The 14464-nt window shown below is 38.8% G+C and overlaps 1 protein-coding gene across 3 annotated transcripts in view; it reads left to right on the forward strand.

Moving 5' to 3' along the window:
- Positions 1-1715: 1715 nt before the first annotated feature.
- LOC128741199 (laminin subunit alpha-1) overlaps positions 1716-14464 on the forward strand; it is a 109990-nt gene continuing 97241 nt past the window's right edge. For 2 of the 3 annotated variants that reach the window (XM_053836827.1, XM_053836829.1), the window contains exon 1: positions 1737-1913. The gene's annotated coding sequence lies outside the window, so the exon portion shown is untranslated. Of the gene's footprint in view, positions 1914-14464 lie in introns of all 3 variants that reach the window. The other variant, XM_053836828.1, reaches the window with a different exon arrangement.

A 14464-nucleotide genomic window follows, 5' to 3' on the forward strand; every position in this document is an offset into this window, starting at 1 on the left:
TAACTTTTGTGTTTTAAACAAAAACCATATAGGGTACGGGAGGACCAAACCAAAACCTGTTTCATAACCAGGGAAATTCCCCTAGCATATATGTGTTTTTTATTACAATTTTCATTTGCAATCACTAAATGGTGAAAATTAACGAACAGTTTCAAGATCAAATTTCCCCATACATTTTCTCCGTATTTACCTTGCTCCATTGACCATCAAACCTAGTCCAATTTGATGTCCTGAAAGTAAACAATTTTGTTAAAGTGTAAAACCACCCCTCTTCTTTAACCGATTTTATCTTTAAACATTGAATCTAGTCTAATTTGATGTCTTGAAAGGGAAACGTCGTAGAAAAGTAAGCGGTCATCCTTTCCTTTTGCCAAATTGCTGCAATGTACTGCAAGAATTTGTTCGGAACTGTTGTCTTGCACGGAAACAGAGTTGAAGGGATATTTGTGCATGTGACTTGACACAGAAATTCTCAAAGCGAGGAAAATCAGCGTCTAATTTAAATCTTATTTTAAATTTCATTTTAAAGTTTATTGGCAGGTCCAAGTCCAATGTCTAATCTGTATTCAAGTAAAAATTCAGGTTCAATTTCAAGTCCTATTTGAGTCAGACATTTATTTTCAGGTTCAATAAAAGTTCAATATCGAGTCCAGTTTCAAGTAGAAATTTAAATTCAATTTTGGGTCCAACCTCAAGTCCAATTTGAACTCTAAATTCAAGGTCAATTTTAAATTCTTAATCACACAAAACTTCAAGTTCACGTTCAAGTTCGCATTCAAATTCAAATCCAAATTTTTGTCATCTAATCTTTACTGTCCAGTCTAACTACAAGGTTCAAATCCAAGTCCTCAGGTGGTCCCAAGCAGAGGCATAATATTTAATGTATAAAATCCCATGATGTAACACGGAAGTTCGGAAACTTTTACCTACTCCAAGCGGTATTTCTTCGATTAGTAAATTAATTGCAAGGTAAAATAGCTGCACACTCCAACGATTATTTGTTTTTGCCACGTTAATACATTCTTTTGACGGGTCGGTGCCCTCTGTTTCATCTGAGCACACCAGTGCAAACAACTTTTTCCACCTTTTGTGCAAAGGATCTAAAATTACCTAAATCAAAAGCAAAAGTCTTAAAATAACAGAAAAACATAAATAATCGGCCGTATTGTATCCAACATCATTCACACGTTCTAAGTCAATTCCAACATGAACCGTCATCAATCGTTCGCGGTGCCCGCAAGGAATCGGCTCACATCTCCACTCCGCTCAAGATTATAGATTACAACATCTCTCTCGAGAAACGCGCGAGAGCACCAGCCAGCAACAGCAGCAGCCGCGATGAACGCGAAAATCCGCGTGCCAGCCTGCTAACCAGCGCCGTTGTTTTTGCCATTGTGGAAGAACTCACCGGCGCGGTGGCGGCGCGGCATGTTGTTGCTTTTGGTAGGTGGTAGCATCCTGCAAAACTCAGCGCGACGGACGGTCGTCGAGGCGCACGACTTCGCGAGAGTTGTTCGCTTCACGCGACGGACGATCTGAGTGCGGCCGCGGCGCGTACCACTCTCCTGTTGCGTCGTCATCGTCTTCGACGTCGTCGTCGTTGGTGCTGCCGGTGTTTCATCCTGCTGCTGCAAGGTGGACCCGGCTCGGCGCTCAGTCTGGCGGCAGTAGCACCGTGGAGGTCGTCGCGAGTGAACGCGTTTTTCCCGTCCGAAGTTAGCGAACCAGCTCAGCGCGAGCGAGCGTGCGGTAGTTTCCTCTGTGGCGGCCAGTTAGGATCTGCAGGAACTGATGGTGATTGTTGCGCCATAGATCTTGCGTACGCGTTTCTTGCTTATCTGATCCTATTTTCGAGAGTCTAACGCAAAAGTCCACTCGGGGAGATAAGTGCCTTTATTGCCGGTTTGTGAGAAGTGGGTTTGGATCAATCAAACTGTATTTGGTGTGTACGCGTTATTAAAACATTATATGGTGGCCGCAGGGATGGTGACCAGATTTTTATGCTGCATCTCTTCCTGTTCGGGCTCGAATTAATCTAGTAATTTGCGGTTGAATATCTCCGGTTTACGAGCGTGCGTGTAGGAAATAAACAGACGAAGAAAAGAAGCATTCAGAAATATGATTCGTTGATTGATGTTTTTCAGAGTTCTACTTGATGGTATATATTTTTTAAGTGTGTAAAGAAGTTGGGTGCTAAAATCGGAAAGAAAATTAGGGAGAGAATGTGATAACAATGGTAGAAGATATTAATGTTTTATGACAGAATAAAAGTGCAAATTTTGTGGGTCACGAATCGACACATTCGTCCTAGGTGAAACGCAAACAAGCACGACGGATTCGGCAGAATGTGGAGCAAACCAATTTGCATGATGCTGTAACTGCCCGGTGGTCTCGACTTCCTTATGTTCACAATTCTTTGTTGTTCCACTCGATGTTCGTCACTATGACAGCATGTCGAAACCTGAAGGAAGAAAAAAAAAGTTGTGCAATAAAAGTGGCATGAGAAAATTATTGTTCGGAAAGGAACAAACCGGCAGAAAGAAAACAGCGAAATCAAAACAAAACATAAAGAAGCCCCGTTCAGTTTCATGCTCCGAACCGAACCGAGGAAAGTTTGGCCGGTTATTTCGCGGGGCTCCAAACAGGAACGAAATACAGTAGCACTCGGAATGGGTATCCTTGTACATGAGCGCAGCAGATCGATGGGTGTGCGGTTGGCTTTGGCTTTTTGTGTTTGTGTGAGCGCGCGCGTCTTTGGACCAAAAGTATGTTGTTGTAGGTATATTGAAGATACCGACTGAAGAACGAACGATCCGTGGAACGTTCCGGTGCACGTTCCGCGCTTGCCATGAGGAGCCCGTGGCAAAATGCTCGTCAAATTAAAGTGATCGTGATTAGAGGTGCTCGGTTTTCGGCGGATCTTGCGTTGGCTCCCGAAAATAGGATATTAATTTAGCGAAAAGTGCCTCGGTTTATTGGGCGCAACAAAGTTATTTGAAAACCATTACCCGGTGATGAAGGGATGTTTCTTAAAATTTATTTGCAATTAATTATAGTCACTTAAAAAACAAATAAATTTTGTGTTGATAATCGTGATTATTATTCTATCCTGAATCGCTTTGGATTTGCCAAAACACGCATACGAATGCGCGAATTGATTCGGAACAAAAACTTTACATTATTAGTTATTTGTTGTGAAGCACTCGGACGCACGGATGCTCTTATCGACAGAGTTGTAGACAACGGTTATAGAAAAATATGCACTGAAGAAGATTTTATTTTATATGTCGATGTTTCGAAAATTTGTTTTTTCTGCTATTTTGCAACCAAATTTTCGCCAAAGAAATTGCTGTTACACTGAAATGATGTCCCTGGTAGTGGTAGTCTGTTGGTTGAGAAAGATTAATTTTTTTCTGTTAATTCCACTCTTTATCTAATATATGCTAGAATTACAGAGAAAAGTTCCTTCTTTCTCACTACTACCGAAATATAAATTATCTTGAAGCCTGTTTTTTCCATGTAAGACGTTCCGATTTTGATTGGGGAGAAGAGTAACATTTGCAAATTGCAATACGCAATACGGGATCGTGAAAGTTTTGTGTTTGATGCGGCGTATTATTTGAATTTCTGATTATACTTGCTGGACTTCTAATTTCAGTTACCGAGTTAACTGCCGAAAGGAAACCAGCGAGTGTCGCTGTGTCAACCTTTCTTCACGACAGCGCAATTCTGAATGAAAAATAATATACAGTAATGTTCCGATTTTGTCAGCCCCATGTTGAAATTCGGGTTGAAAAAATGGGAAAACAGACAAAATCGGGTAAATTTTTTTCGAAATTTTTTAAAAATTCAACACTTAAGACCTTGCAATATCGAAGACTTCTATTAAAAATTAAATTTTAGCCCTCAGTTGGTCAACCGAAAGCTCAATGAACCGGGCACAGCACACTGGTCCAGAAACTTTTTTGGTGCGCATTAGCTTTGAGCGGGAAAACTTGGTTTTAGGTTTATGGAACCTTTGGAAGAGTTTCTTAAAATTAAAATTTTTATCGTCCAGCGGAATATAAATTTTGATTAATCCCCCTAAAAGTGCAATAAAAAATTTATTTTTCCTTAGTTTCAGTACAACACATTGATGTATTTGGCAAAGTTTTACAACATATTATTACATGATATTTTACTGGAAACAGTAAATGGAAGGTCTTCTGCAAAAACAAAAAAATCCTATTTCTCATATATGAAAAATCGTTAAAATCAGTTTTTCTATTTTAGCTGTTTTTGTAGTTGTATGACTTTTTCTTGTTTTACAAAGTTGTACAAATAGTAAAAATAAATTGTAGCGCAACTATAGAACTTTTACTATAAAAATACCCTAATTTTGACCCCGAATTACTCGCAAGACATTGACGGAACTAGGGGGGGGGGGGGAGCTAGGGGGGGCTAAGCCCTCCCTAGAAAAGATTTAGCACCCGCTAGAAAAGTTGACTAAGTTTTTTAATTTTTGAAAAACCAATAGGTTGATAACTATAGGTACGAAAAACTTCAGAGTAAAGTTTATTTGCATGACTGTTATAAGATCCGTGACTATTATAAGGCATTAATGTGCATTAAATTTTAATATGCCGACGAAATAAAACGGTTGAAAAAAATTCCGGGGGTTATAGCCTCCCTAGAAATGAGCACTAGTTCCGCCAATGTCGCAAGATGGCATCATTTTATTCAAAAAGTCTCCCCAGAGAATCGGAATAGTTTCAAGCAGGCTGAAAAGTTTTATAAATCATGTCTAAAAGCACAAAAGTTAAACAAAATTTATAGACTGAGAAAATCGGGATAAAAAGCTGATAAAATTGGGGGTAGACAAAATCGGGAGCTGACAAAATCGGAACATTGCGTTTTATTGTAAAGTGTCTTGATTCAGAAGGCAATTTTGAATGGAAATTTAAGAAAAACCCGGCCGAAGTGTGCACATAATTTGGAAATTTGGAATTTGTGCATTTGTGGTCAATTTTTTCAAGCCAAATGAAAATCTAGGCTTATAATGATCTTGAAGATGACTAAATGAAAAACAACCAGTGAATGTTGCTGTGTCATCACTCTGCGGAGTATTACAATGCCGAATGCAGAGTGTTACATTTGTGGCTGGCTTCTTTTTGACAAAACAATAGTTTTATGCATCTTTTATAGAATAGAATGTTATTCAACATGACGATTTTTATAAATAACTTAAGTTGAAAGTAGTTTTCAAAGTGTGTTTCACAGTTTAGAAAGAGCTTGTATAATAGATATTTGTGTATTCTACATACCTGACATGTAAAAATATTTTGCTGAGAGAAGGACATGTCAAAGTACGTTAGGCTATTACAAATATTTAAAAAAGGTTTTGTCCCTCCGGTGTTGGGCTACTGAAGGGGGGGGGGGGCGAAAAAAAAACAAAGCGAATTTTTTGATCGAGCAAAAAAAAAAATATGGATTTAAAAATTTACGAACAAAAAGACAAAAACTAAAGAAATTTTTTTTAGCCGAGTTTCGGAATTTTTATTGTTTGAACTACTTCGTGCTAGAAGCGTAAAGCCGCCCAGTTAGCTTCGAGGTACGACGCTGGTCTAACAAGCCAGTCGTCTTATGTTCGAATCTCGGCTAGGCGGTGCTTGCTAGTTAGAGTCAGTAGGATTGTTGCACTGGCCTCGTAATTTTCCTGTACTCTAACAGCCCGCTGCGAAGTTTGTCGATAAAGAAGGGTAATGTCTAAAGACGGTATAAACCCATGGCTTTGCTTTTTGCTAGAAGCGTTAACTCAACTCGTACACTCATTTTTCGAGTTTTTCAGGCTGCATAGTTCACAGACAATTGATTTTATAAAACAAATTAACTCATATCCTACAAATTATTTTTTTGCCCTCCAAATTTTCAAGCCAATTTCCAAGGGGGGGGGGGGTGTTGACAAAAACTTTGAAAATGATTTGCAATGGCCTTACAAGTAAACAATAAATATAAAAATCTTTCTTTAGATTATTTTTGTATAAACCAAGTTGTATAAACAAAGAAGTGTATTCGCATAAATAATTTTAAGCATGCGCGATAATTCCGCAAAGTAGGGTTTATTTCTAATTCCCGTCGTAGTAAGTAAAGCCATTCTAATTTTCATCATTTGTTGGATGGATTTAATGAATACTTCAAAAGTTCTTGTGCTGATTTGACTAAAACACACTTACCTTCCGATCCGTGAACTTTGAAATCACTGAAAAGCGATTATTAAAGCATATTTTATTGAAATTATGCAACTGACTTTATTTCTTAAATTCGTCGTACCGTTTTAAAATTCGTCCATCAAAATTTTTCATCGTCCGAACTAAAAATCACAATAATGTTTACGAAGCTAACGCGCATGTATTTGTGTAGGACGGCATGAGAAATGTTATTCTGCAAAATTTCTACAGGTCAGGCAAGTTTTCCTGGCTGTAGAATAACGAGAATACCTTGCGTGAGTTAGTTTCATTTATGAATAACGGAAATTAAAACGATTAGTTCACATTTTCTTCTTCGTCGCACGAAAAAACGTAGGAAATTTGGCTGGTAGAACTTCTTCAATGATAAAAAGCATTTAAATAGATCTCAGCTCACTTTGATTGATCGCGTATGATAGACAACAAACTAAAATATTAGGGAATAACTTGTTTTGCATTGTATGTCATAAAAATGCTGATATTTTTAATAATTTGTGTTGGATAGGACGGGAATAGGCAATTACGCCGAAGTAGCAGCATACCCTAATAATCGAAATATGCTTGTCTGCGGATATGTCATAGCGAATTATTTTGTGTGCAATGTAATGTAATTGTAATTGTGATATTCCTAAATAATCAAGACTCTTTTTTGGACATTTGGACACTTACGGCAAAATCAAATGGAAGTGTCCAAAATACATAAATCACCCTAAATAGAAAAATCTGTTTACTCATACCAGGACAAATATGATAACAAATCAAGGTACTAATCGCTGTGGAATATGGTGATGATAAATAAATGATATCAGAAAACTTGGGCCTCCCAGTTGGCTTCCAAATACGATACTGGTCTAGCAAGCCAGTCGTCGTAGGTTGCAATCTGGACTGGAAGAGACCACTTGAGTCAATAGGGTCTTAGCACTAACCCCGTTATTGTCCTATACCCCAACAGTTGGCTGCGAAGTCTTCCGAACAGCGGAGGAATATAGCGGCAGGACTTGACTTTACCAAAAAACGTGCAGAAGTAACAAATTATTATGCTATTTTACACGGTAGACAGCAACATAAGGCCTGGCTAAAAGTTAATCAGGATGGAGCTTTTGATGGCTTAAGAGTTACCTAACAACAAATCGACAACTGTCTATAAAGTTAGGCTCTACTTAATTGTACAGTTTTTGTAATCGACTAGGAGTTCCACAGGGAAGTAAATTAGGACCGTTACTATTCGTTATATTCTTTAACGAGGTTTGCTCCGTGATTTTTCCTGGCTGCAATTTGTTGTATGCCGATAAGCTAAAAACGTTCGTCACTGTGCGATCGTTGAAAACTGCAAGCAACTGCAAGATCATATAAATCAGTGGTGCCACTTCAATAATCTTACCATCAGTATGTCAAAATACTCAGTCATTCCCTTTAGTCGAAGCAAGACTCCAATCGTATACGCTTACGAGATCGAAAGATACCATCTTAAACTTGTCTGTCTTGTTAAAGATCTAGGGGTTGAACTGGACTATAGAATGACCCTCTCAAAACCACTACTCCAACATAATTTGTTATGCGAATCGCAATTTAGGTTTTAAGATTCGCATAGCTAATGATTTCCGTGATTCATATTGCTTGCGACCTTTATACTTTTCGTTGGTGCGATCGATTCTTGACATGGCTTCTATGCTGTGATGTCCGTTTACATATAGTTGGTCAGCCAAAATCGAGACTGTATAACCGAGCTTCGTCAGATGAGCGCTGAGATATCTTCCGTGGTCGGACCCTCGGAATCTCCCACCATATGGGCACAGATGCAAATTATTTAATATCGAAACGCTGAGTAGCAGGACAATTATATCAAGAGCAGTCGTTGTTACCCAACTCCTAAAGGGCGAAATCGATGCTCTTGAATTTCTGTCCTGTATTAACGTTAACACTTTGCCTCGACCGCTCACATCTCGAAAATTTATTCGGCCTAGTTATCATCGTACGCAATCCTCTGTTTAAGAAGGGGGGCTCCCATACATATGAAATACAAATTTTCTCATAACTCGAGAACTAATCAAGCAAATGGAACCAAATTTGGCATGTAAGGGCTTTAGAAGGCAGAGTTTTTTTTTCTATGGTGAATTATGACCCCTCCCCCTTTTAAGAGGGGGTGGCGTATAAATGAAATATAAATTTCCTCTTATCTCGAGAACTAACCAAGCAAATGGAACCAAATTTGGCATGTGGGGATTTTCGGAGGCGTTCATTTTTTCTATGATGAATTAGGATCCCTCTCCTGGTGAGGAGGGGGGGCTTCAATACAAATGAAATATAAATTTCATTAGGCCATTGCAAATAATTTCAAAAGTTTTTGTCACCCCGCCCTTGGAAATTGGCTTGAAAAATCGAGGGGCAAAAAAATAATTTGTAGGATATGAGTTAATTTTTTTTCATAAAATCAATGGTCTGTGGGTTCTACAGCCTGAAAAACTCGAAAAATGAGTGTACGAGTTGAATTAATGCCTCTAGCACGAAACAGAAATCAAAATTCAAACAACGGAATTTCCGAAAATCGGCCGAAAATTTTTTCTTTCGGTTTTGTCTTTTTTCGTAGATTTTCGCATGGAAAATAATAACGTATATATTAAAAGCAAGAATAGATTTGGTTTTCACGTTTAAACTTTAAATAAAAATGCCTCAAATCAATTTTTTTGATCGATTAAAAAAATCTCTTTGTTTTTTTTGCACCCCCCTCCCCCCCCCTTCAGTGGCCCAGCACCAGAAGGACAAAAACTTTATAAAATATTTGTAATGGCCTTATAACCAGTGTTGAAAAATTCATAGCAGCAAAAAACTCAATGAGATTTCAAGCACAAGAAATTTTAACCTTGATGACAGGCGCAAAACTCACATATGAATTTCTTTCGCTATTAAACGCGATGTCTCTGTTGCTATGCGATGTGAACCAAATTCAGCTGTGAGCATTTTGCTTCATTCATCCACAGCTGGCATTTCATACAACGAACCAGAGAGCAAAAGAGAATCTACCGTCAAAGGAAACAGCAGCAGCGAAATACGCAGCACACATTCATGGATTAAGATGGTAAACATATTGGCGGAATTTACATTTTTCCTTCGCGGGAATCCACAATTTCTTAACTAGAAAGTAACAAGCCTAATAAGAATTAGATAAACATGTAATTTAAATGTGCGGTTTAGTTTAACTTTGCGATTAATTTAGAGATTCATTCCCTCACGCTCACTCACAGCTACGTATCGCATGAGAAAATGCCTATGCTGTTCAACGAGGAATTTTCATGTATATGTGCATAGCTCCGGGTAGCAGTCGAAGCAAAGCAGAATGTAATCAAGCGGGAAGCAATATGTGTGAGTTTTGTGCTTTTTGCTATGAAAACAGAAAAACTCACGCGTTTTTCGCGAAATGTTATACAATCACGGCGAATATTCACCTTTATTCTTGTTTACGGCCGTATCCTGCATTCGTATGAATAGTTTGTTTCGAACGAATCGGGAAGCACTATTCTCATATTCGAATGAACAAAAGGAAGGGGCGTTCGAACGTTCGAATTGATTCGAACGAAAACAAGAATACGGATCGGCTTAGCTTTCGAACGAATATGATTCGAACGAAAACAAGAATAAGGGTGATTGCTATCCGCTTTGTCACCCGCTTTCTGGCTAAGCAATGTGGGGAGTTGTTTTCTACTTTACTGTGACGAAAAAGTGCAAATTTGTATATTAAACTAACCATGCTTTCATAGTTACGTAACTGCCAAAATGAATCGTCCAATCTCAGAACTCCTCAGAAACTTGTAAAACTCGAGATTGTGACAAAAATCATTCGATCATCAGTTTAATTTGTGGCAAAACAAAATTTGTCGGGTCAGCTAGTATTAAAATTTGACCATTACGAACCGGTCAACAACCGGTAGAAATAAAGAATTTTAGCTTATACCGCATGAATTGCACTACGCTAATCACATTTCCCAATACGGTCATCCGCTACCGAAAATCACTGTTTCAACCAATTCAAATCTAACTTTGGCTCCACTTCCCATGTACCGTCCAGAGAAGTAAAACTTCCCGATCGATTCAAATTAGCACCAGCCAAATTCGTTCCGGCATCAAAAAACTCGTTTAATTTTACGCTCTTATGCTTTGCTACTGGTGCGCCGCGCCGTTTTGCAATTCCAGGAATCTCTTCATCACAACAGCCGTTGCTACTTGCTACAAGAATCAGAACTCGCACTGCCTCTGCTTCTAAAATAAGTCATGAAGAAAAATTTTCTGTTGCTGATGTTGTCTAAAATCTCCAACAGTGGCCTTAAAACTCAATCCGGAGTTGCGCCAATGAGTTCAAACACACCACCTACCGAAGGAACAACTACACCGAACGAAACAGATGCTTGACCTTGGCCGGATGCGGAATCAATAACCGGCCGGGACAAAACGCACTATGCCATTTCTGTTTGCACGATTGAGTCATGAGGAGTGCAAACTCATGTCTGATGTCATTCTGAGACTCTCCAGTCTAGGTGCTGCCGTTTTCGCTATTTTGGCGCCTCGCTTGCTGACATGAAGCGTGCGCCCGGTTTAACACTTTTCGATTATCATGCGTAATGTAAGTGCTTTCCACTCCAAAATTGAATAATTTTTTTTATTTGGTACAGTATGCCGTCTACAGACGACGGCTAGGCAAGAGGTTCCCTAAATGGAATCCTACGTGGGGATCGAAGGTCAGCCATCAATTTCTAAGAAAATCCACAACACGGTGTGGAACCCGCTCGAACAGGTCGTTTGGTCGATCGGTTTGGGTCGTGATCAGGCCCAAATATAGTCTGCAGCAGGTACCTACCTCTTCCAGCTGGCTGGGATGGCGGCCAGCAGTAGTGGGCATCGGGCTGCGGGTCGAGAATAAATACCGCTGGTTGCGTGCGTGACGTTTGAATTTTCTATTGTGCGCGATGTGGCCTCGCGGAGAGAGCTTGTCAAAATGAAGCAGTCTGCTGAAGCAGAGTGGTAGTAATGATAAACGATGACTTGCTGTGGGGAATACAGTTTCCAAATAGCGGAGCTGGTTCTATTTCTTTTTCGAGGATTGATAGAATATTGATTTGGACAAGCGTCATTGGAGTGCCTGTTGGTTGTAAAAGTCCAACATACGGTATATGTGAAGCTTCTTCCTTAAAAATGGAGTACATGTAGGGTATTGTCGTTATCGTCGGGCCACTGTTATGGTCGGGCCATCACGATTTTACAGTTTTAGTAACTCTTGATATCAATGATACAACCATTGTAAAACTTCTTACTGTGATAGCTAACTTTTTACAATATTGTGAGTTTCGATCGTGTATTCAAAACACCCGTACTGAATTCAGTTACTAAATCTTACAAAAAAAAGTTTTCCAGGCGCAATGAACTTTTCTTCAAGAAATGATTCATGAAATGCAATTATCGAGATAAATTTTGAAAATGTATGAAGTGTGTTGTGCTGCACACGAAGACTATAGAAAAAATCCCTCCAGTAAGGTGTTTGGGAAGGCCAAAGTGAAATACTAGAAAAGCGCTATTTGTAAAGGTCGGGCCACTTGAGTAGTCATGGTTGGGCCACCATAATTTTAAGCGCAGAAGCGCAATAATCGCTAGAGAATGTCACTCACGTAAAATGTGATGAAATAAAGCAAAATTAATACGATAAAAACCTAGATCTTTGTTGTTTTTTTTCATTGTAGTTGTACACTTCGGAAAAGGCGATTGTAGCAATATTGATTTTACAAGATCGCCAAAATTTCGCAAAAATGCAATTAAAAATAAGGTATTTGTACCTATATGAGCCGTGGTTCACGGAATTCATTCTTTTCATGTCTCTATATAGAATTTCAATACGTATGTCTTAGATTTTCTGCGATGGCCTAACCCGTACAACATGGCCCGACTATGACAACAATTTTTGTCTTCACGTAAATGCCTATAACTTTTTTATTTTTCAAGCAATCAGTTCAAAACTTTCCGGAAACATACCTTATTCTTAGACCTTCGCAACTATGTATTTAGATTGCCAAAATTCCTTTTGAAAGGAAAATTATGGGCGAGTTCCAAAACGTGGCCCAACCACGACGACACTCCCCTAAGCAATAAGATTGCTCTTAATTAACCAATTCTGAAGAACTAGTTCAGCTGGACTGGTAACTTTTTCTTCTTATTCATCTGTATAATCCTTTATTATTAAGTAATTCTGTCCTTCTGCGGAATCATCGTACATGCTTGAAATCGATTATGTGAAAACACTTCTTGTTTGTTTATATAACTTGGTAAAAAATTGTTTTTCACCCAAAATGTGTGATGTATGTGCTGTATTTCAGTATTTTCTGCTGTTTCTGCTCTATGCTAGTAATCTTAAGATTTGTGGACTGATCCAACCATTTAAAGATGACCCTAAATTGCGAAATTTTTTGGACTGATCCAATCGTTTGAAAACTGCCGTATAATGCAAAAGCTCATCGATGTCTTTATGGACTAGTGTCAAAGGAAAACAATGCTCGATTGTCTCCAATTATCAATTATTTCGGAAAAAAGCCATCAGAAAAGATGGTTATCAAAGGCCTGGCAGCAATATCTTGTTACGAATCTCAGTTTTGGTACAGTTTTTCGTACCGTCTTGAAGCTGGCAGTTGTAGTAGATACGGCATGAACTGGTAAAAAGTCAGTATGATAAAATTAAAATATGATTGACCACAATTTAGAGTGTACAATTAGACTACTCGAAATTTTAGATTAGGTTGAGAGCGTTCGCGCAGTATCAGTGACCTAAGCTGAGTCAGACTGAGATAGCGCGACATCGAAAATTGTTGAGTAAGGGAGTAAGAGACATTCTATAAGGGAAACAAATACTCATTCTCAATTAGCGATTCAGTCTGTTGGATATATTAGCCGATATAGGTCGCGTGTGTGACTTGCTCCTGAAGTGGGAGAATGGAAGTCGCGACAGCAGTCATTTGAGCAATCTTCCCGAAGATATCAGCAGCGCAAGATACAGCCTGTGTAAGAGTATTACATATACGCTAGCGCCACGTAGTCAGACAATTCCGCAATAATATAATCCAATGAAAACCCGTTGATGTGCTGAACAACTCTGTCGAAGACACCAACCTTCCAGACGGTCAGGATCACGAGTTATTCTATGTTGGAACCAATTAAGTCAATTCCCATAGAGTAGGGCGGGGCATATGTGCGATGTTTGAAGTTGTCATCAATGTTCGTGAGATGTAAAGAAGGACAACAACAAAATATATTTTGTAGTGATGCAGTAACTCAATGTCTTCACATTCAACTATAAATCATCTGGAATAGTAGTGTTATGCAAAAGAAATTCTTCATTCTTCTGACCAAGTGCCGATTCACACTTTTACCCCACTAGCGGGGCAAAAGTGCGAAACTCGAATCCACGAAATTAGCACAGCAGTAGCTAACAAAACCATATTATCTTCAATCTGCGGTATGTTTCGGTAAGGAATATTCTCAATTTGCAACTTTCCTATTTTGCGCTGGTGTATTGCAGCCTCCGTCAGATCGAAACTTTTCCAAACGTTTGTTTTTTGTTTCATCAGTGGAAAAACATTGTTTTTCTTCGGTCAACATCTGTAGAGCACACAGTTTTCTGCAGATCTTACATTTGTAGTATCTGTAATATAGTGCCTAAAGCTGTATATAATTAGCTATACATTTTTGCCTCGTCAATGAATCGCACTTTTGCCCCGTCCGTGAATAGCACTTTTACCCCGCTATGCGCTTGACGAGGTTTGATTAAATTATGGAAAAGCGAAATATATTTTGTAAATTATTTTCACCGTATTTTTAAAACAGATATGTGAGTGATTTAAAACGCTGCTACAAATTTTCAGCAAGTAATATGCTCCTCTTAATATCGTATTTACCGTATAACGAAAAATTACACCAAAACCGCCCTAAAATAATATTTCCACATAACTCAGCAACTATGCTTCGTAAGCAACCAAAGTTTACGTTAGATTCAAACTGTCAAAGTAGTCACCCATCCATGCCAATGTATTCAATTTACTCGAAATCTGCACAGATAATTCATTGAATCGCACTTTTACCCCCATCGCACTTTTACCCCTTCTTACTCTATGCTACGTAGACTCCAATAAGGACGATCGCCCGCTTTAAACGAATCACTCGAGACCAACCTTATTGGACACGTTCTTATTTGAAACCGCGTTATTCGG

The sequence above is a fragment of the Sabethes cyaneus genome, chromosome 3, assembly GCF_943734655.1.
Source record: "Sabethes cyaneus chromosome 3, idSabCyanKW18_F2, whole genome shotgun sequence".
Lineage (NCBI taxonomy): Eukaryota > Metazoa > Arthropoda > Insecta > Diptera > Culicidae > Sabethes > Sabethes cyaneus.